The 22,609-nt window shown below is 34.4% G+C and overlaps 1 protein-coding gene across 4 annotated transcripts in view; it reads left to right on the forward strand.

Annotated features, from left to right (window-relative positions):
- RAD54L2 (RAD54 like 2) overlaps positions 1–22,609 on the forward strand; it is a 193,061-nt gene that overhangs the window by 59,641 nt on the left and 110,811 nt on the right. The gene's annotated exons all lie outside the window — the stretch shown is intronic.

The following is a 22,609-nucleotide window of genomic DNA, read 5'->3' on the forward strand; positions in this document are numbered from 1 at the left end:
TTCAGTTCCCATAGTCCTCTCTCTGGGTGCAAATGGTTCTCTCCATCACAAATCTATTGGAATTGGACCGAATCACCTCATTGTTGAAAAAAGCCAAATGCATCACAGTTGATCATCACATAATCTTGTTGCCATCTACAATGTTCTCTTGATTCTGCTTATTTCACTTTGCAGCAGTTCGTGTAAGTCTCTTAAGGCTTCTTTGAAATCATCCTGCTGATCGTTTCTTACAGAATAATAATATTCCATAACATTCATATGCCATAACTTACTCAGCCATTCCTCAACTCACTTTCCAGTTACTTGTTACTATAAAAAGGGCTGTTAAAAACATTTTTACACATGTGGGTCCTTTTCCCTTTTTTATGATCTCTTTGGGATACAGACCCAGTAGAGACACTGCTGGATCAAAGAGTATGCTCAATTTTATAACTCTTTGGGAATAGTTCCAAATTGCGCTCGAAAATGGTTGGATCAGTTCACAACTCCACCAACAATGTATTAGTGTCCCAGTTTTCTCACATCTCCTCCAACATTTATCAATATCTTTTCTTGTTATCTTAGACAATCTGAGAGATGTGAAAGTAATACCTCAAAGTTGTGTTAATTTGCATTTCTCTAATCAATAGACTTGGAATTCTGGCTGTAGCTACTGGAGGAGAAAGGATCCTGTCATATGTACAGTAACGCAAAGGGTATGAGTATGAGTAAGGTAGCTAGGTGGCAAAGTGAATAGAACCCAGGGCCTGGATTCAGGAAGAGTCATCTTCCTGGATTCACATCTGGCCTCAGAAATTTATTAGCTGTGTTATTCTGGATAGGTCAGTTCACCTTTTTTTGCCTCAGTTTCCTCATCTGAAAAATAAATTGGAGAAGGAAATGACAAACTATTTTAGAATCTTTACCAAGATAACCTCAAATGGGATCAGGGAGTGTTGGATACAAATGAAAACTGTTGAACCTCAACAACAGATGAGTATATAGCTAAAAGAAAGCACTGAAGAATCATTGTAGTATGAATTAATATTTCTGTACATAAAAGGATGAACTAGTGAGAGATAGAAAGCTCGTTTTGGTTCCCAACTGCATCAACAAAGACATTTCCTTTCTACTCAGAACTGAGATGCAACAGAGAAGGAAGTTGTATTTGTAAAGGTGAGAGGAAATGAAAGCATGAGAGAGAATTTTAGTAGAAGCAAAATTGTGGCTATATTAGTGGTTTTACTATGTAACATAGAGACAAAAATAATTTCTGAGAAATTATGAATATAAATGGAGAGAGAGTAAAATTTGAGAAGCATTTGGAAATATTTCATATTTCAATTTGAAGGAAATCTCAGTATACTATATAGGAAACATTTCCGATGAATTTGAATCTGTGCTGTGGAATTTGACTTGTTTGTCTACATAAAACTTAACTTTTCTGGAAAGTCTTAAATTTTGAAATCCTTAGGCACATACATTGTTGGCCTATTTCTTAGTTATTAGTTTTTTTCCACTTTTTTTTTCTCATTTTCCTCAATTAACCATTCAACATACATTTATTAAGCTCTTGCTTTGTGCTTGCTATAAGTACAAAGACTGAAACAGTCCCTACTGTCAAGGTGCTGACATTCTAATGGGGAATACAGAAAGTACATAAAAAATATTCACAGCATAAACATTTAATCAAACAAATGACATTTATTAGGCTTTTGCTATGTGCTTTACTTTGCTGAGAATATAAAGAAAAAAGCAAAAACAGATCCTGCCTTCAAGAAACTTACATTGTAAAGAGAGGGATAACGTGTTTATTTTATTTTATTTTAATCTTTGTTGTTGGGTTTTTTTTTTTTGTTTTTTTTTGAGATGTAATTGGGGTTGTGACTTGTCCCAAGGTCCCACAGTTAAGACCTATTCACTGTGCCATCTAGCTACTCCCAGGGAAACATGTTTAAACCAGAACATATAAGATGAATGGAGAGTAGATGAATGTTAATCTTAGAATGGAAACTTCTAGGCAAAGTCAGGGGACTAGAAAGACTCCCTGGATGGCTCTTGAGTTGAATGTTAGAGCCAGGATTTGGAAAAATAAGTTTAGGACTATATAAATGTGAAAGTTGGAGCATATGTAGGTATAAGTATTTTATTATTTCTTTCTAGTATAAACATCTTATGTTGAGTGCATTATTTGTCCTGGCAGAAGACTTATCACTCATTTCACGCATAAGGTAAATTTTCTGGTTCTGCTTAAGCTGGGCATTCACATAGAATGCCTTCCCATGTTCATGATATTCAGGAGGTCTCCCCAATATAGATATTCTGATGCCAAGCAAGCATGCTGTTCCAGTAGAAGGCCCTCCCATTTTTATTATATTCATAAAGTTTTTCTCTAGTATGAATTCTATGATGTCAGATAAGCACTGTACAAAAATAGGAAAGACCTTCCAATATATACAGAGTAGTTAAATATAAAGGCTGGAAGACATGACCAATTGTATGGATTGAGAAAGACTTTATTTAGAGGATTGTGCTTAACCTTAATGGAAGAGAGTGAACTCTGTGAGGTAGAATTAACAAGAGTGCATTTCAGGCATATGGGATGACAGGAGCATAGGCATAGAGATGAGGGAATATTTGAGGATCAGAAAAGAGAGGCAATTCGGCTGAATGACAATACAAGAAGAAGACTAATGTCTAGAGAGGCTGGAAAGACAGATTATTGTCAGGTTTTGGAGGGCTTTAAAAGCTAAAAAAAGGAATTTATATTTTATCCCAAATGCAATGGAAAGCCAAAGAGTTGATTGAATAGAAGTCATGTCAGATTTGTGTTTAAGGTAAATTACTTTGGCTGCAATGTATAAGATTATGGGCTTTTACTATTAAGTTATAATAAAACATGCTTAAATCAGTAAAATCAATTAAACTTATTTTATAATATTTTACATTTGTATAAGTTAATTTCAATCCATAAAATGTTATAGTAGCCATTAGATCACTTAACTCTCCTTTAGAATTTTTTATCATCTGACCATTCTCAATCTTTTTTTGGGGGGGTCTTACAGTTGTAATTATTGAGTACTCTATTCTTTTCTTATACTTTACATTTTGATACTGTTACACTAATGTATCATAACTTAAATGTTACTTTATTGTTATATGTCTAAACTTGCTTTCAGTTTTTTTTAATCTTTGAACAGATAGTTATTTGTTTTTTAATAATACTTTGTAAGTATTATCTCTAAAATAGAATTATTAGACAAAAGGTTTGATTATTTTTGTAATTTTTATTTGTACTGCCATATTGGAAATTGTTTTTAAAAGATCTTATTGAGACTTGGGAATCTCACTTTCACCTTACTTCTTTACTGGGAAATCATATTCTTGTAGCTCTCCCCTTCCCTTCCCTTTATAACCTTCTCTCAGTAGTGAAGCTTCTTCAAGGTAGGGACTATCTTGATTGCTTTTATTTGTATTCCTTATGCTCATCACAGTGCTTGGTAAATATTAAGTAAATGATCTTTCTTTCTAAAATATTCTTTGATTTTGCTATTGCTTGTTTCTTTTCAACCCTGGCAAAAATTGTTTCCTTTCTTTTAATTTTTCTGCCCATTCTGATAGGTGTGAGATATGGTAATATGAAATTCTTTAAAATTTTCATTTCATTTGTTCATTTTGCAAAGTGATTTTAAAATTTATTCTTCCTTTTCTGAAAATTTATATATATATATATATATATATATATATATATATATATATATATATATATATATATACTATAGAGAGTATAATCAAGATAATTGAGGAGCAGAGTTTACTTGTAACCTGGGTACAGATTGCTAAACTCTTGGCTGCATTAAGACGCACATCCCCTTGGTTCTTAGAGGAAGAAAAGATAGATGTAGATAAATGGAAGCTAGTGGGATTTGAAATGAAAGAATTTCATGCAAAAAATGGGCCTCGTTCAATTTCTGCAGAGGTATTTTATATCTACAACATAGTTCAATTAGCCTTAAACTATCAAGCAAGTTGTAGGAGAAGGAAAAGTTTTAAAAATGAACAGAGGAGGAAGTGTGAAGAAAAAAGGAGAGATCAAGATCTTGCCCTAGAGCAAGAGGATTTAAATGAGGAATTAGGGTATGATTCTCTTGAAGAAGCTTCAACCCTACCTAGAGAGCAGATTATTGACAGGCCCACATCAACCCCACCTTCAGAGGTGGAGGAAGAAGGAGGGGAAGAGGCAGAAACACAAACAGAATTGTCTGTGAAGCAGTCTAAGCCTATGACAAGATTAGAAAAAGCATTGGTTAAAGCTAAGAGAGAAGGACAGGATATAAGTGATTTTATACATGCATATCCTGTGATTGAAGAGATTGACTCTGTAGGCCATAAAAGGAGAAAATATGCACCTTTAGATTTGAATAAAATTAAAGATTTGAAAAAAGGTTGTACCCTTTATGGGGCTACATCAGCTTATGTTAAAATGTTACTAGATGGTTTGTCTTATGAAGTCCTAACCCCGAATGATTGGAAATCCATAGCAAGGACATGCCTGGAACCTGGAGAAAATTTATTATGGCTTGCGGAATTTCATCAATTATGTAAAATTCAAGTCAGATGCAATTTGGAAATAGGAGTTAACACACAATTCACTTTTGAGCACTTGGCTGGTGAAGGTCGGTATGGAGAGAATTCAGAACAGACTAATTATACCATGACAATATATGAACAAATTGCTAAGGCTGCAATAAAAGCTTGGGGTGTCCTCCCTGGACAGAAAGATCGCAGAGAGGCTTTCACTAAAATACAGCAAGGTCCCAATGAACCTTTTGCAGATTTTGTGGGATGTTTGCAAACTGCTGTCAAAAGAACTATTGGAGAAAATGCAGCTACAGAAATAATGACCAGACATCTGGCTAAGGAAAATGCCAATGAGATTTGCAAAATAATTATATGGGGATTAGACAAAGATGCTCCTTTAGAGGAGATCATAAGACGCTGTGCTACAGTGGGAACAAATGCTTTTTACACCCAGACGATGATGAACGTGGAAAGACAGGGTTCCTCCTGGCAAGGGACTTCTAGAGAAACTCGGCGATGTTTTCAATGTGGAAAAATTGGGCATCTAAGAGCTCAGTGTAGGTATGGAGGTACAGTGAGAAGACAGGGTGAAAGAAGACCTAAAACTCCATGTCCAAAATGCAACAGAGGACTCCATTGGGCATCAGAGTGTAGAATAATTCAGGGAAATGGGATGAGGGGCCCAGGTCCAGGGCCCCAGGCAAAAAAGACTTGGGGCATGATGGCAGCTGATGTTACACCCAAAGAACCTTTAGAAGGCCAGGACTCTGATTTAATCAACCAGCAGAAAAGCAATTACATGGCAGAAAGGGATTACCTAATAAGTGAGCCAAAAGGCAATCAGATTGCAAAAATGGATTACACTTGGGGAGAATACAGGCCTTTTAAACCAACAGGGCTGTGTCCAGTGCAAACAATTCCAATGTAATTGCCAGATGATGAGAAGAGATTTAGAAAATAGAAGGTAATTAGATAGGTTAACTGCCTGGGATAGAGGGTTTGCTTGTATTTCTTCAGCAGGAGAAGGAATCAGGTGGGTGCCAACGAGTCGTGTTCGCCTTGTCCATCAGAGAGAGACAGACAAAGAGAAAGACCTCAAAATAAAGGAAAAAATCTAAGAAACATCTGGCACTGAAAGAGCATGGCTAATAAAAAGACTGTTAAAGAACTTTAAAACCAGCAGGAATCATTGGATTTCCTAACACAAGATGAGACTAACGGACAATGGACTTATGGACATTTATAAATTTTCAATTTATGATTATTTGATCATGTTATTTGTTATATACTTCTAGCATGTATTATGTTAGTATGTTACTATGTGCTTATGTAATCTGTGTAATTCTGTGTAATGCCTCCCATATTGATGGATTTATGTTTCAAGGTCATGACTATCCTATGTTCTAAATCAAAAGAAAGGGGGAGATGTTAGGATTACTAGGTGAGAACTCAGGTTGTCTGGACAATTACAAGGTGAGAACTCAGGTTGACTTGACAGTTCTCTGGCTCAGGCTTATAAAGGGAGTTTACACCTTAGGAATCCTAGAAGGAGCAAGCTCATTGGTTGAAGTGGTTCTTCCCAGAAGCCCTTGCATTATCCCACGCCCATTCTCTGGGAGGATAAAAGAGGACACCACTCCAGAGATGGGAGAAGTCTCTGCATTACATCAGGCCTGACGGGGCTCTCTGTAGGAAGGGAAGAATTTTTTCTATATATATAGAGAGATATTTCTATATATATATTCAATTATATATATGAAAATAATATATGGAGGAGATTCAGAGCCAGGATTCAAGAAGAAGTCTCTGCATTACATCAGGCCTGACAGGGCTCTCTGCAGGAAGGGAAGTCACTTCTCTGGACAAGAGTTAACAGCAACTGCCTGGAGACAACAGTTCACTACAGGAAGAAGAATCTGTCCAAGAGATTTGAGTTGACACAGCAAATCGCTTCCCAGAGAGCGATCGGCAGCTTCTGGAGACAACAGTATTTCTCTTCCTTTCCTTTGACTAATTTTGACTATATTTTTCTATAGTTTTTATATATAATTTCATTAATATAATCACATCTATCTTGTCCCTAAAATTTTCTTTCCTTCTTTTTTAAAATTAATTTTTATAATTATAACCTTTTTTTGACAGTACATATGCATAGGTAATTTTTTTTTTTTTTTACAATATTATCCCTTGTACTCCCTTCTGTTCCAAATTTTTCCCCTCCTTCCCTCCACCCCCTCCCCTAAATGGCAGGCATTCCCATACATATTAAATATATTATAGTATATCCTAGGTACAATATATATCTGCAGAACCGAATTTTGTTGTTGTTGTTGTTGCAAAGGAAGAATTGTATTCGGAAGGAAAAACAAAAAAAAAATGCTCACAGTTTACACTCATTTCCCAGTGTTCCTTTTCTGGATGTAGCTGATTCTGTCCATCATTGGTCAATTGGAATTGGATTAGCTCTTCTCTATGTTGAAGATATCCACTTCGATCAGAATACATCCTCATACAGTATCATTGTTGAAGTGTATAATGATCTCCTAGTTCTATTCATTTCACTCAGCATCAGTTGATGTAAGTCTCTCCAAGCCTCTCTGTATTCCTCCTGTTGGTCATTTCTTACAGAACAATAATATTCCATAACATTCATATACCATAATTTACCCAACCATTCTCCAATTGATGGACATCCATTCATTTTCCAGTTTCTAGCCACTACAAAAAGAGCTGCCACAAACATTTTGGCACATACAGGTCCCTTTCCCTTCTTTAGTATTTCCTTGGGATATAAGCCCAGTAGTAGCACTGCTGGATCAAAGGGTATGCATAGTTTGATAACTTTTGGGGCATAATTCCAGATTGCTCTCCAGAATGGTTGGATTCTTTCACAACTCCACCAACAATGCATCAGTGTCCCAGTTTTCCCACAGCCCCTCCAACATTCATCATTATTTGTTCCTGTCATCTTAGCCAATCTGACAGGTGTGTAATGATATCTCAGAGTTCTCTTAATTTGCATTTCTCTGATCAATAGTTAATTTGGAACACTCTTTCATATGAGTGGAAATAGTTTTAATTTCATCATCTGAAAATTGTCTGTTCATATCCTTTGACCATTTATCAATTGGAGAATGGCTTGATTTCTTATAAATTAAAGTCAATTCTCTGTATGTTTTGGAGGGCTTTATCAGAACCTTTAACTGTAAAAATGTTTTCCCAATTTGTTACTTCCCTTCTAATCTTGTTTGCATTAGTTTTGTTTGTGCAAAACCTTTTTAATTTGATGTAATCAAAATTTTATATTTTGTGATCAATAATGGCCTCTAGTTCTCCTTTAGACACAAATTCCTTCCTCCTCCACAAGTCTGAGAGGTAAACTATCCTACGTTCCTCTAATTTATTTATGATCTCGTTCTTTATGCCTAAATCTTGGACCCATTTTGATCTTATCTTAGTATGTGGTGGTAAATGTGGGTCCATGCTTTGTTTCTGCAATACTAATTTCCAGTTTTCCCAGCAGTTTTTGTCAAATAATGAATTCTTATCCTAAAAGTTGGGATCTTTGGGTTTGTCAAACACTAGATTGCTATTTTTATTCACTATCTTGCCCTGTGAACCTAACCTATGCCACTGATCAACTAGTCTGTTTCTTAGCCAATACCAAATGGTTTTGGTGACTGTTGCTTTATAATATAGTTCTACATCAGGTACAGCTAGACCACCTTCAGTTAATTTTTTTGTTCATTACTTCCCTTGAAATTCTCGACCTTTTGTTGTTCCATGTGAATTCTGTTGTTATTTTTTCTAGGTCATTAAAATAGTTTCTTGGGAGTCTGATGGTATAGTACTACATAAATAGATTAGTTTAGGGAGCATTGTCATCTTAATTATATTCCCTCGGCATATCCAAGAGTACTGAATGTCTTTCCAATTATTTAAATCTGATTTTATTTTTGTGGCAAGTGTTTCGTAATTTTGCTCATATAATTCCTGACTTTCCTTTGGTAGATATATTCCCAAATATTTTATACTATCGACAGATATTTTGAATGGAATTTCTCTTTGTATCTCTTGCTCTTGGATTGTGTTGGTAATGTATAAAAATGCTGAGGATTTATGTGGATTTATTTTGTATCCTGCAACTTTGCTAAAGTTCTGAATTATTTCTGATAGCTTTTTAGCAGAGTCTTTGGGGCTCTCTAAGTATACCACCATGTCATCTGCAAAGAGTGATAGTTTGATTTCCTCATTTCCTATTCTTAATTCCTTGAATGTCTTTCTCGGCTCTTATTGCCAAGGCTAGCGTTTCTAGTACTACATTGAATAGTAATGGTGATAGTGGGCAACCTTGTTTCACTCCTGATCTTACAGGGAAAGGTTCCAGTTTATCGCCATTACATATGATGTTTACTGACGGTTTTAAATATATGCTTGTTATTATTTTAAGGAATAGTCCATTTATTTATGTACTTTAAAGCGTTTTTAGTAGGAATGGATGTTGGATTTTATCAAATGCTTTTTCTGCCTCTATTGAGATGATCATATGGTTTTTATTAATTTGATTATTAATATGGTCAATTATACTAATAGTTTTCCTAATATTAAACCAGCCCTGCATTCCTGGTATAAATCCTACTTGATCATTGTGTATTATCCTTGGGATGATTTTCTGAAGTCTTTTTGCTATTATCTTATTTAAGATTTTAGCCTCAATATTCATTAAGGAGATTGGTCTATAGTTTTCTTAGTTTTCAATCTACCTGGTTTAGGTATCAGTACCATGTCTATGTCATAAAAGGAGAAATTTCTTTTATTTGCTACATATAAAAAGTAATTTCTCTTCCACATTGAGATAAGTACAATCTTTCATTTTCTTGTCTTATTTTTTTTTGTGTGATTTACTTAAATTTTATTTAATTTTCTAATATATCACCTTCTCTCCTTACTCTTAGGTTCTTCTTTCCCTTTCCCCCCATTGAGGAAGCAAGAAAAATACATATTTTACCAATATGTATATTTAAGTGATACAAAATTTATCATTGGGGCATGTCTTTTTAAAAAAAAGTGTGTGTGTGTGTGTGTGTGTGTGTGTGTGTGTGTACACACACACACACACACACACATTATATATATATGGACACTCAGATTCCCATTCTTTGTCATCTCAAAAAGAACTATAAATATTTTTATACATCCTTAGAATTTGTTTTGCTTAAACTAATCTCTTTATTTTATTGTATTGTATTTTTATTGTAGTAAGCTTAGCTTTTTGAAATGTGCTGGAAGAGAAAAATCAGAGCAAAAGGAAAAAAAAAACTGGAAGAAAAAAAAAGCAGAAAAAAAGTGAACATAATTTGTGTTGATTTGCATTCAGTCTCCATAGTTCTTTTTCTGGATGCAGATAGTGTTTTTCATCCAAAGATTATTGGGACTGCCTTGGATCACTGAACCACTGAGAAGAACCAAGCCTTTCATAATTGATCATCACACATTCTTGCTGTTACTATATGTATTTCTGGTTCTGCTTATTTTGCTCACTATCAGTTCATGTAAATCTTTCCAGGCCTTTCTATAATGAGCTTGTTCATCTTTTTTAATAGAACAATAATATTCCATTGTCTTCATGTACCAGAGTTTATTTAGGCATTCCCCAATTGATGAGCATCCACTCCTTTTCTAGTTCTTTGCTACCACAAAAAGAGTTGCTACAAACATTTTTGCACATATGGGGCCTTTTCCCTCCTTTATGATTTTCTTGGGATATAGACCCAGTAATGGCACTACTGGGTCAAAGGGTATACACAATTTTTTTGTTCTTTGGGCTTAGTGCCAGATTACTCTCCAGAATGGTTGGATCCTTTCACAACTCCTCCAACGATGCAACTAATCCCTTTCTTAATCTCTTTTCTTTCTAATTCCCCCTTCTTCACTTTCCTTCCTATAAACCTGTTGAATGAGTATATATCTGTACTCTGTGCATGTGAGAGCATGAGTGTATATATGCATATTCTTTCTTCCTTTTGGCTATTAATGAATTTCCTGTGTCAGCTGTATTCCTTCATTTCCTCTTCCTTGATTATATAGATGTTTACTTGTACATCTTCATGTGAGAAAAATTTCCCTAATTTCCTTTTCCTTTCTCTACCCTTTCCTCACCTTTTTTTCCCCTTCTTTTTCCATTCTTTTCTAACATCAGCAAGATGTAACTGAACTATTCTCTGGCCTTGTCTGATTGGATTCCCTCTATGAACCCTAATGATGATACTATTTGCATTCTGCAATATCATTCCAAATGTTCCACTCCTTTATAGTGTGAAATTGTGACGCTGATTGTAGCTCTTTGGTACTTGAATTAATTTTTTCTGGCTGCTTGCAGTATTTTGTTTTGACTAGGTCTGGAGTTTGATGTTTCTGGGATTTTTTCATTTAGGGAACTGCTTTTTAGCATCTGACCAGTGGGATCTTAATATTTCCACTTTGCCAATTGGTCCTGAGAGATCTGGCCAGTTTTCTTCTAAAATTTGTTGAAATATTATGTGTAAGCTCTTGGTCATAGTTTTTATAGTCCAGTGATTCTTAGATATATTTTTTTTTTCCTCCTTGATCTGTTTTCCTGGTCAGTTTTTGCCATGAAAGATACCTGATTTTTCCATTATTTTTAAAAAAGCCTTTTAATTGTGTTTAATATCTTATTGCCTTATGGTATCATTGGCTTCTTTTTGGTCTATTTGAATTTTTAGAGTTTGCTGCTTGGGTAAGATTTTATACTTCTTGCCAAACTTGTTAATTTCTTGTCCATTCCTTCTTCCATAACTCTTCTTCTTTCCAATTTTTGTCTCAAACTTGCCCATTTCTTTTAGAGAAAACTCTTTTAAAAAATTCTTGCTTCATTTTTTCCAAGAATTCTAGTTGATTTTGTGTCTAAGCTATTTGTTTCTGTTAGGCAATACTCAGATGTTTTGGAATCATTCTTTTCAATGTTTGTGTTGAATTTCCCTGTCATTGTAGTGGGGTTCTTTTTTGTTTGCTCGTTCTTTCAGCCTACTTCCTGACTTCAGACAAGATGTTAGGGCTAGTCCTGTTGCTGCTTTCTTGGGATATTGAGTGGTGTGTTATTATACCAGGATCTCCAGGACAGGCTGGGAATTTGAAAGCTTTTACTGCTTTCAGAGTTCTCTGATCTATGGCTGGTCTGTGCTCTGCAAGTTCCTGACATGGGTTTACTTCTGAGCAAAAGTAGAATGCTGCTGATTCCACCTCATCAGCCAAAACTTGGAAAGCTCTTTTAGTTCAGAGAAGCAGAATTTTAGACTCCTTTGACTTTGAATTTCAGCCCTTGTTATTCCTCTGCAGGTGGGCTAGATATTGGAAGTGAGACCCTGCTTTGTCCTAGGGTCTGAGCCATACCTTTTTATTTTTTATCTTTTAGTCGGTTGTTGTTATATTTTTTTATGACTTAAGATCGGAGTGGTAACCTTTACTCACCAATGCCTATGGTAAGGAGTTGCTCACATTTTATTGTCTGCCATTTGCTACCACTTCCCCCCCCCCTTTTTTTTTTTCTTCCTTTGCTATAGGACTTTGCAGGAAGGAAAAACTGGAGTAAGGGGTGGATTTGTGAGTTTTTAAAATTTTTCATAATTTTCTTTTCTATACTCTTGATATTTGACTGATTTTTGTGATATATTTGCTGTTGCTTATTGGGAGGAAAATGCAAATTGAATTTTCTTAAATCTTCAGTTTTTCTGTGTCTATATTAATCTTATGTTAGGGCAGGGAGGAAAAGAGTGATAGAAAGTACATAACACATGATGGTTTTCTAGCAACATGAAAGAAAAAAGAAAGTAAATACTTGAAGACTTAAGACATTTAAGAGTTCTTTATTTTCCTGTTTGACAATGAGTTTCTGCCCAATCATAAAGTATGCACTTTCCCCTCCTCATCACTTCTCTTCTTCTAGGAACCATAACCCAAACAATTATACCATTGCTTTTGGTAAGTATAGACCATCTGCTTCCTCTGGCTCCACTTACCTCTGTAACTTCCCGGACCAAAACACATTTCCCCGGTCACTATTCCTCCTAAGTATCTTCTTCCCTTAATAGAAATTTTATTCCTCGAAGGGGATGAAAGACTGACCCTAAAAGTCAAATTTGGCCTTAGACATCCTATCATGTGATCCTGGACAAGTCACTTAACTTCAGTTGCCTCACACACAAAAATAGAATAGAAGCTTTTTGAGATTTGTGTTTAGTTTTTTTATTTGTAGTTCCAGTGCTTGATACATATAGTAAAAACATAAAATTGCTTTTAATTAATTCATTCATTGAACTGGAATTCCCTGAGGAATATATCAAGAAATCCTTTGTATTTTGATTGACATTGCATTAAGTGAGAGGAAACATGGCATAATATGAGGGTTTTTGACCTTTTTTACAGCTCTTTTGGCAGCCTGAGGAAGTTTATGAATCCCTTCTTATGACAAATTTTTTTAAAATTCATAATTAGTTAGCAATGATTGTAATTTTTATCCCATGACAAATCCTATGATTTCAAAAAAACCTGGCAAGAACTGATGCTGAGTGAATTGACCAGAACCAGAACATTGTATACAATAACAGCAAGATTATGTGATGATTAACTATAATAGATTTAGCTCTTCTCAACAGTGTGATCCAAGATAATTCTATTAGGTTTGGGTTGTATCCAGAGGGAGAACTATGGAGATTGAATGTAGATCTAAAGTATAGTATTTTCACTTTTTGTTTTGTTTTGCACAGTATGACAAATATGGAAATATGTTTAAAAGGATACATATTTAACTTATAACAAATAACAGCAATCCTTAACCTGGTACATAGAGAGCTTAACTTGAAGCCAAGTAACTTAGTTGTAAGTTTCCCTCCAATACCTACTGGCTATCTGAAATTGATCAAGGTGATCATTGATTACCTTGGAAAAATCATTTATAGTAAAGGATTGGTTGGGGATAGAAATAAGATTGCAGGAGGCTGAGTGAGCCAGTGATGAGAAGTGGGGGAAGAAAAAGCAGATGATTCCTTTGTAGCATTTCTCAATAAAGAGAAGAAAGATGGTGGCAAATTATATTTGTGCTTTTTAATGGACATGAATACTTGTTTTTGTTAACTGTCAGTGTGTTTATAGGCAGAAGAGAGTTCAGTGATGTGGGAGAGATTAATACTATTCTTAAGAGGAATGATGCTTATTCCTGAAGCAAAAATGAATGACAAAAGTGTGGTTGCAGTAATGGAATTTTGAGGTATGAACAGCAGCCCCCCCCCAAAAAAAAGAACAGCCCAGGGAATTCATGCTGGATAGTCCCTATCTCCTTAGCAAAGTGGTAGATGAGGGAATGAAGAAGCTAGATAGGCTATATGAGTGTGGAAAAGGTTTGGAACAGCCATAATAGGGAATATCAAAGGGAATTAATGAAATAAAAACAAATTTCATAGGAACTTTGAGGGCTCAGTTGAGTTTAGATAGTTTAAATTTATAGTCAACCAGGTCATCTTTCTATAGGAACAGAGAAAGTAAATAATGGGAAAGACCCAGGGTTAACCACTGACATGAAAGATATGGTAGAAGGTCATGTGAATAAGGGATTTTAGCGTGTTAGGTAAGAGAGCAATGAAATGGCTGACCAGGATATGGTCTTGGATAGGCAGAGAAGCAAATGATAAATTCTCATAGTAATATAAGGAAAATAACATTGAAAGATTCATTTTATAAATGCAGTGGCCTTTTGTAATTTCACAGGATAGATGATGGCACAAAGCTGCATTTTTTTGGTTGTGATATAAGGCATAGATTTTCAGACAGAAAAATGTCTTGATTTGTAAGCGTGACTCTCCTTTGTTATAAGGAGACTTCAATTGGTGATGTATATGGATGGGAGTGGCGATTTGAGTCAGTGATGCAAAAAGCTTTTTTTTTTTTTTTTTTTTTTTTTTTTAATTTTAAGACAAGTCAAATCAGAAAGCAGCTGAAAATAAGAGGTAGAAGGACATATGGTCAGATTAGGGAAAGGACATCTTATTTATATATGCTCAAAAAAAACCCAACCCAACTTCATTTTTTCTTTCTTTTATCTTCTAATTTTTCCCTCAAAAGTATATCCTAGTATTCCTATGAGACTATATGTGAGTATACCTTTCATTCTGCTAATTTGCAAATTATTCATTCAGTCTACCCAGCCTATGCTGCTACTCCTATATCTTTTCTTAAATCTATAACAAGGAATCCACTCAACTATTTCCCTTCAAATTGCATAGATTGCAGTGAAGCATATGCGTTTTCCATCATTTGTCATGCTCATTAGATGACTTTTCTCCTGTCTTTTTTTCCCTCAGGTATATATTTCTCTGATTATTAAATCCTTTAACCTTGTAATGTATTGTATCCTGCTCACACCATTTGCTTCTCCATTGCCCATTTGGTGATCCTGTATTTCAGTTCTGCAGAGATTATTATATTACATGACTCACAGCCATATATCATTAGAAGAATATTAGTGTCAAAAAGATATGGTATTATTTCAGGGAGAAGCTTGGGTTCATTAAAAGAAACTAAGTTCACCAAAGGCAATCCAGTCTATTCCCTTTAATTCTTTTTAATTCAGAAGAAATTATTAAGCATCCACTATATGTCAGACACTGTGAGAAATACAAAAACGAAAAGGAGATAGTCTGAAGTTCAAGGAGTTTATATTCTATTGGAGGAGGAAAGAGCAAACAACATGAACCATATATAAGTAATTACAAATAAATATACAAAATAAATGCAAATTAATTACAGGTTCTTTGTATGGGGAGTAATAGTAATCAAGGTCTTAAAGAACTTGGTACATGAGATGCCCTTAAAGAGGAATTAGAGATTCCAAGAGGTAAAAATAAGGGGATATCTTATATAAAGGCACAGAAGAAGGAAATGAATTGTTGTGTATGGGGAACAGTGAAGGAGGTGAGTAGTTGAAATATAGATGATGAGTAATGTATAATTAGACTTTGATGGGTAAAGAGAAATTGGAGACATTTTGAAATGCCAAATCAGAATTCTCTTATCCTACAGGCAAAATATCCTATCATGGAAGCTCCTTTAGGGAGCCACTTAGAGATAACATGATCTGGCCTTAGTTGGAATACTAAATTATTCTGAGTAATTTTGGACAAATAATTTAGTTTCTTTGGAATTCAGTTATTTTTATCAAATGGAAGAGTTGAAATAGATATCTAAGGTGCTGTGTGATCCTAATGCTTACATGATAGCAGAGGAAAGATGAATGTTCTTGCTACAGAAAGAATGAGAAAGAATTAGCCCCTTTAATTTTCACTCCTAAAAAGATTAGAATGTAAGCTAGTTTAGCTAACTTCGTTGTCTACTTGTACTATTAAAGATTAATGTGCTAATGGACTAGCTCTACAAGTAGCTGACCATTTGATTGCATGCATAGTTTGAACAGTAGGCATTATTCTTCCTTTGCTTTTTCTTGTGTGTATAGTTAAGCCAAACTCTTTCAGGTGATTAGAGATCTCTTTCAGGTTGCTCTGCAATGTTTTGGGATTTGATGGTTATAATAATGTCATCTGCTAACAGGTTCATTTGGATGATTTAGTTATCAATAGTGAGTTCCCCTTCAAGTATGGATTGGTTTGAACATCCTTCATGATTTAACAAATATCTTTGTCAAGGATATATGTGTTTTGTTTTATTCTTAATATTAATAATTATAGGCTCATTAAACAAAGTTTTCTGTTAAATTTTTTCAAGTAATCTCGTCTACTATGCAAATGTCAAAATTATAACACCTCAGGTTTTTTCTTTTTTTGTTTTTTTAAAAAATTATTATAATAATAGCCTTTTATTTTTCAAAATACATGCAAAGATAGTTTGCAACATTCACCCTTGCAAAACCATGTGTTCCAAATTTTTCTCCTTCCTCTAGAAAGCAAGTAATCCAGTATAGGTTAAACATGTGCAATTCTTATAAACATATTTACATATTTATCATGTTGAACAAGAAAAATCAGATCAAAGAGAAAAAATGAGAAAAAGAAGCAAATAACCACAAAGGTAAAAAATATTATGTATTTTGTTCCACATCTATTCTCCAGAGTCCTGTCTCTTGGATGCAGATGACTCTCTCCATTACAAGTCTTTTGGAATTGGCCTGAATCACCTCATTGTTGAAAAGAGCCAAATCCATCAGGGTTGATCATCACATAATCTTGTTACTGTGTACAATGTTCTCTTGGTTTTGCTCACTTCACTAAGCATCAGTTTATGTAAGTTTCTCCAGGCCTTTCTGAAATCATCTTGCTAATTATTTCTTATGGAAAATTAATTCTATTACATTCATATACCAAAAGTTATTCAGCCATTCCCCAAATGGTGGGCATCCACTCAGTTTACAATTCCTTGCCACTACAAGAAATGGCTGCTGTAAACATTTTTGTACATGTGGGTTCTTTTCCCTTTTTTATGATCTCTTTGGGATACAGACCCATTAGAGACAATGCTGGATTAAAGGGTATATACAGTTTGATAGGCATAGCTTCAAATTGTTCTCCAGAATGGTTGGAACAAAGTTTACAATTCTACCTACAGTGTATTTAGTGTCCTAGTTTTCCCACATCCCCTCCAACATTTATCATTATCTTTTTCTGTCATCTTAGCCAATGAGAGGTATGAAATGATACCTTAGAGTTGGCTTAGTTTGCATTTCTCTACTCAATAGTGATTTAGAACATTTTTTTCATTTCACTAGAAATTGTTTTAATTTCTTCATCTGAAAGTTGTCCATTCATATTCTTTGACCATTTATTTATTGAAGAATAGCTTGTGTTCTTATAAATTTGAGTCAGTTCTCTATTTTAGAAATTGCTTCCCTTTCTATACTTATCAGCCTCCTCCTTAAAAATCTTCAATGGCTGCCTTTTGGCTATAGGATAAAGTTTCCTTAGCCTGGCATTCAAATTCTTTTGTTCTCATTGTAACTTTCCAGTGTTATCTCCTATTATTTCACTCCTACATGCACCCTCTCTTTTAGCCGAATTGGTCTGTATATTGTTCCATCTAGGTCATATTAAGTCCAAGATGTTCTTGCCTGGAATCAACTTTGTATTCTTTGTCCAAGTCCCACTCTTCCTTCAAGACTTAGGCCAAAGATGTACTTTTTTCATAAATAGTTCTCTGGTCAAATTGCCCAGTCAACCCTTGACCCTCCTTTGCTTCTTTCTCTGAACTCTAGCAAGAGTACAACTTGCAAAAGTGTTGTTCCAACCAGCATTTGAGATGTTATAATCAAACTCTACTATAAGCGGGGGTCCTCCCAAATCTGCTTTAATAAAGTTAGATTAATCAGTTTTACTTATTTCATCCTCCGTTGTCCACTTATAAGGCTTTTTCAGATGGGAAATTTTAGCTTAAGGCTGCTACAGTCCCATGGAACCATTTCTATTTTATCCTGTTTCATGTACAAACTGTGTTATTTGTTTCATCTGAAATAGCTGGTGCCAGAGTTAGATTATAGTTTTGGGTTTAGAGTCAGAAAAATTTGAGTTCAAAGCCTGCCTAAGGTAAGTCACTAAACTAATTGATATTGGCTCAGTTTCCTCAACTGTAAAATAGGAGGATGATAATAATACCTAGGTTTATTTTGAAGGTCAAAGAAAATACTATTTGTAAAAGTGTAAAATTAGCACAGTTCCTGGCACATAGTAAATGCTGTATAAATATTTATTCCCTTCCTCTTTTCCTCTGACTGATTGCTATCAGGCAAGGTAAGCCTTTATTGTTCTTGGTTGGGAATTAGGAGAGTTGGAACTCTTCCTGGTTTGGTTCATGACTAGCTAGCTGTGTGACTAACTTCTTTGAGGTCATTCATAAATCAGGGCTGTAAATGTTACATGTTTCACATGGTGGTTGTGGGATCAAATAAGATAGCAGGTGGAAATGGATATATTAAACTATGTATATGTTTCTGCTGTTTTTTATTATTGATAGTGAAAGCATTACAACTCCTCCAATATTGCTGCTTATCATTTTCATATGTACCCTATAGGCCCAGATAGATTGTCTTAAATTGCTTTGAGACATGAACTCCTATATATTTCTTCGATTTTGTCATGCCTTTGTGTCCACACCAGTGTCTAGAACAGGGTCCTACTTGTGGCAAGTATTTAATATTAGTTGATGATGGCCCTGAGTGAGTTTGGAAAGAAAGCTTCTAAATAGATTGACCTAGGACCTACTCACTATGCTGTTCATACCCTGGCTGTCCTCTTCAGCATTTATTCCCTGTCCCACTGCTTCAACCTTGAACTCTACTCTTGGAATACTTGCCTTTGAGTTTTCAGCTTGTGTTGTCAGGACCCAGCCTTCCTATGCCCACCCCTCCCTCCTGCTCCTCTCTATAGCAGTATCCTAGAGAATAATAACCCTTCTCTATTTTCTAGCTTGCTTTGTGATGTTTCCCATTGCCATGTAAAGAGCATGGACTGCTTTGCTTGTATTTGTATATGATGTACTGTACTGTGATATTAGTAATCACTAAATAAATGGTCTTATTTCTCATTTTAACTGCTTGTCTTTGTCTAAGCATCTTAAGTTTTAGTACAGGTAGGATCAATCACTGTTTGAAAAGTATAATCTGCAAAGGAAACGTTTGAATCTGCTTAGATAGGTCATGCTTAAGTGGCTTGACTTTTCATCTGTCTTGTTAACAAATATCCTAAGTAGTAGACGTTTGTCTTTATTTTAAAAGTTAATATTTTTATTTTTTTTCTAACTCCATTTAAACCTTTTTTTAACATTTGTTTTTGAAACTTTGATTTTTAGATTCTCTTCCTTATCTTCATTCCCCAACTCCATTAAGTTAGGCAAAACATTTGACAATTACCTTTAAAATACCACTGATCTTTGTTCTGAGCATCTATTTCATGCTATCAATAGTGCTAACTTTCTAGAAGGGCAAAGGATTTTTTGTATTTGAAATGCTAGTGGATTTGGCTAGAAGCATCCCAAGATGGTGCAAGAGCTGGTTAAGGTGAGGCAACGTTCATAGACAAACTCAATAATGTTAAGAACATGAATTAATCTAGTGATATTGGGACCTGATGATACTATCAAAAGATAGAAGATATCTGTCTTGTTTTTGACCATTTGTGATTGTTTCATATTTTTCTGTGAGATGCAATATTTGTTTAATTTGGATGTTTGTAAGGTGTTTTGATTTTCTATGATAAACATGTGCCTCTGGCAACATCTTAAAGAGCAACCAACCAGTCATGTTTTAAGGGCATTTTGGCAGCTTTTCCTATTCAGGAGTGTTGAATAATTTTATTATGATTATAATTGGAGGTTATAAAAAAAAAGCGTCAGTATGTTCTTTATAAGTATTGAAACTAATCTAAATACTAGTGCGATTTAAAAAAATTAGGTTGGAAGGAATAAGGAAGAGGCACTGTGTTAGACTTTCAAGGGGTTATTATGCGTTTTTTTTTCTCTTTATTTTTTCCAAATACAGTAATCCCTATGACTGTAGCTTCTCATTTAGGAATGCCTTAGAACTTCATTGCTGTTGCTTCTTGGAGAAGAGCTGGAAAAATACCAATAATGTGGTCTTGGTAAGGCAAGATAATTAGATCATTTTAAAAGCCCTTACTATGTGCTAGGTACTGTGCTATGCTAAGCATTGGGAATTCAAGTACAAGCAAAAAGGTAATTACATATAGTGGAGAGATGGCTAAGAAGTAGAATGGACTTAATGAAGCATGTGTTCTAGCAAAATAAAGTGAAAACTTGCTTATCAGAGGCAGGTGTTTCAGAAATAGAATTCAAGATTGACCTCCATTCTCAGACAAATTTGCAGCACATATATTTTCTGAACTCAAACTATAGCTCCAAAAGCCTGCATTTTTTTGGACCTCAACACATGGGCAAAAGAAATTTCCTTATTTGAAAAACCATTTAACTGCCATTGAAGAGCTTTCACCTAATCTTCAATTGGAAGTGATTAATCCACAATGTAATAAATAACATGTTAAAAGGCAAGTATAAATTGTAATAGAATTCTATAAGTGCCTTTCCAAGAGATGAATATGTGTGTGTGTGTGTCTTATTCAATTAAAACCATAGGTAGGTGATTTGGCATTAGTATTTAAACATGACTTTTTATACAGATAGATTTGGTTAAAGATATGAAATATGTAAAAATCTCATTATAGATGACATCTCTTATTACAAATACATAAACAAATAAACACAATCAATCCTGCTATAGGAACAAACACTAACTTTGAACCCCAGTTAAGCAAGATGTTATCCTCCTAAAATAATTCCATTCATCTCCTAGTTGTTCTGTATTACCAAAAATATACATAATTAATTATTATTTTAATTTCTTGAAAAAAAATTTTGGAAATTCAGAAATTTTTTCTTTTATTAAATAAGTACACCTATATGAGATTATTGAACCTTGCCTCTTGGCACATTGTTATATAAGTACTTACATAATATTCTTGAATTTGCCTCTTAGCCAACAAAGCCTGAAATATTTATTATCTAGCCCAATACAGAAAAAGTTTTCCAACCTGTGTTAGAGAATATTAGTCATCCCTATATCTTGGATACCCTTTGGGGAAATCTGTTTGAATTTATTGGACTACCAGGTTTTGTTTGTTTGTTTGTTTGTTTGTTTGTTTTTGTCCTCACTGACTTCCTTTCTCTGGCTCCTTTCTTACACACACTATTACATCAACATCCTTTAGCTATGCTGCCTGTAAAGAATACTTCTTGTCTGGTCTTTGGGTTTAAATTTTTGTTTTGTTTTGTGACGTTTCAATGCTTCCTCCAGAAATGAGCTCTTTTAAATCAGTACAGAAGTTATTTTTATTATTATTATTTTTAAAAGGGCCAACTTAGATTCCACTTTTTTCATGAAGCCTTTCTTTTAGTAGGAATGAGTTCCTGGTTTTAGCTAAAAATGAAAATTCCTTTTCCCATTTCCCTAAAACACTTTCACTGTCTTTCCTTTGACCTTATCATGTTCAACTATGTCATTCACCAGATCCTCTTGTTTTATATATATATATATATATATATATATATATATATATATATAGTAAGCTTTTTGAGGCAAGGATTATTATAATAAAAATCTTAATGTAGATCTAGAAGGTGCCTCAAAGATCTTCTAAGTTACCTTTATTTACAGATAAAGAAACTGATGTTCAGGCAGATTAAGGTATACCTTAAACAAATCATCAAATGTAAGAGATGGGATTTGAACCAAGGGCTTCTGACTTCAGAGACAATATTTCTTCTACTTTGCTGTGAATCCTCTGTGCCTTAACAAAATGAACTTCATGTAGTGGAATTCAATTATTTAAGGGCCACATTATATGTAATACTGAGGGAGATGATTGATTCTCTGACCTAGAAAATAAAAATGAGGTCTCATTAAGTAAAATCCTGACTTTTCAAATTTTTAATGAGCAATTTAAGTTTTGCAGTGTTTACTAATAATTTTTTAGTGCTATGATCACAATACTATAGAATTTTTCAAAAGAGGTGTCATTTTAAAGTTAAATTGGAGTTTTAAAATAGTGATTCCTAGTATACTTATTTTGTAGGTAGGGAATAATTGGTTACATGCCTTTAAATCAGGGGCAAAAGTTTGTCATTGTCATCATCATTGTCATTGCTTTCTTCATCTTCATGCCTCCTCATCTTATCTTCTCTGAAAAACTGGAAAGCAGCAGAGTAAGTTCCATAATTTTTGGCTCAACTGCTTCACAGAAGTTCGTGTATTACTGGCAGTTTTTAATCAGCCTTCTCTCAGACACAAGCTTGTCTTCCACCTTATATAACAGAAGGCATCACATATTTATTGCTACAGAATGAGAATACTAGTGACTCTTAGAACTGGGCTCATGATCAGTAATATGTTTATGTACTTTATATTCAAAGCATTTATAGTTTATATCATCAAAAGGTGTCTGTAAACAATAAAAAATAATACCATTGC

Source organism: Sminthopsis crassicaudata, chromosome 1 (genome assembly GCF_048593235.1).
Source record: "Sminthopsis crassicaudata isolate SCR6 chromosome 1, ASM4859323v1, whole genome shotgun sequence".
NCBI lineage: Eukaryota > Metazoa > Chordata > Mammalia > Dasyuromorphia > Dasyuridae > Sminthopsis > Sminthopsis crassicaudata.